Raw genomic sequence first — 1913 nt, 5'->3', positions numbered from 1 at the left:
AAAAAAAAAAAAAAAAAAAAAAAAAAAAAAAAATATATATATATATATATATATATATATATATTATTAAGATGGTAAAAAGGCAAACCACAAACTGGGAGAAGATATTTATAATACCTGTATCAGACAGAGAATTCATATCCAGAATACATAAATGACTCCTATAAATTAAAGAAAAAACCAGATAACCCAATTTGTTAAAAATAGACAAAAGACTTGAACAGACATTTCACAAGACAGGATACCCAAATGCCCAAAATGCATTTGAAAAAGTGCTGCTCAATGACAACAGGGAAATGCAAAATAAAATCACAATGGAATAACACCACACACCCAATAGAATTGCTTAAATTAATACTATTGACAATATCAAGTGTTGTCAATATTAGGATATGGAACAACCAGAACTTTCATCTCTGCCTCCATGAACAGTTCTATTCTCAGACATATATCCAAAAGAAATACATATGCACATACATCAATAGACATGTACAAAGCTAGCAAGATGATTAGTAATACCCTAAAATTGAGAATGACCCGAATTTACAACAGTAATAGAAAGGATAAATACAGTAATAAAAATAAAAGTGCAGTCACATACATAACATGACTTAATCTCACAAACATAATGTTTAGGAAAAGATGCCAGAAACAAACAAACAAACAAACACTGCATTTATTTATTTATTTATTATTTTGAGACGGAGTCTTGCTCAGTCACCAGGCTGGAGTGCAGTGGGCGATCTCCGCCCACCAGGTTCAAGCTATTCTCCTGCCTCAGCCTCCCAAGAAGCTGGGACTACAGGTGTGCACCACCATGCCCAGCTAATTTTTGTGTTTTTATTGGAGATAGGGTTTCACCATGTTGGCCAGATGGTCTCGATCTCTTGACCTTGTGATCTGCCCTCCTCTGCCTCCCAAAGTGCTGGGATTACAGGGATGAGCCACTGCACCCAGCCCACATTGAATTTACATATGATTTATATAAAGTCCAAAAGAAGGTAACGGTGTTAAAAACCAGTTAAGGGGACTTGGATGAGTCCATGGGGTCCTGGGAACCTTGAGAAGTGCAGAGCCATCCCTGCCCCAGAACCTTCCACAGACGCTTCGTGATCTGCAATCCGGGCGTGAAGCAACATGGATGCAGCCAGCCAAGGCCCCATGGAAGTTGTGCTTCTCAAGCACACCCTGGATGTCTAGGTCACTGTCTTCAGCATCCTGGCCATCGTCATCATGACGTCCTCGTTGCTATGCCCAGGCACTGCAGTCATCATCTATCTCATGCAGACCCATCAGGTCTTCAGTGGGGCTGTCCACCAGCCTCCCAAGAGGGCCAGGTGAGGGATGAGGACAGGAGTCCCTTCCCCTAGCCTCTTCCCTGTGCTCAGAAAAGCAGTGGGAAGGACTGTGGAGTGTGGACCTGAGTTCTGGTTTTGATTCTGCTGCTGGCCAGCTGTGTGAATTTGGTGGAGGAACCTAACTCCAGGTTCCCTGTCTTTCAAATGAAGATGATCCCTGCCCTTCCTAACTCATCCCTTCCTATCTCATAGAGTTGTGAGAACCACACGACTTCCTGGAAGTGAAAGCTGTTTGTGAGCAGTAAAGCTTCCACAGATATACAGGTGTTATGCTGGGTGCTGAGAAGCTTTGAAGAACCAGGGAATCTAATTGCTGATGATGCCTTAAAGGTGGTGAGGGAGACACTGGGAGCAGAACAGACTTTGCCAGTGCCTCTCAGGTCAAACCAAGCAAAGGGCACCCTGTCATGAATCCAAGGGGCCAGCAGCACATTGACTCAAAGTTATTTTCTTTTTTTTTTTTTCTTTTTGAGACAGAGTCTTGCACTGTTGCCCAGCCTGGAGTACAGTGGCGAAATCTCAGCTCACGGCAACCTCTGCCTCCTGGGTTAAAGG

At 42.8% G+C, this 1913-nt stretch overlaps 1 pseudogene; it reads left to right on the top strand.

Annotated features, from left to right (window-relative positions):
- The first annotated feature begins 1137 nt into the window (after positions 1–1137).
- LOC116556670 lies at positions 1138–1468 on the top strand (annotated as a pseudogene).
- The last annotated feature ends 445 nt before the right edge of the window (positions 1469–1913 follow it).

The sequence above is a fragment of the Sapajus apella genome, unplaced genomic scaffold (genome assembly GCF_009761245.1).
Source record: "Sapajus apella isolate SASKATOON/1434 unplaced genomic scaffold, GSC_monkey_1.0 scaffold2, whole genome shotgun sequence".
In the NCBI taxonomy this organism is placed as follows: domain Eukaryota; kingdom Metazoa; phylum Chordata; class Mammalia; order Primates; family Cebidae; genus Sapajus; species Sapajus apella.
Note: the sequence above shows the minus strand (reverse complement) of the source record. Positions and strands in the feature narration are given on the sequence as shown.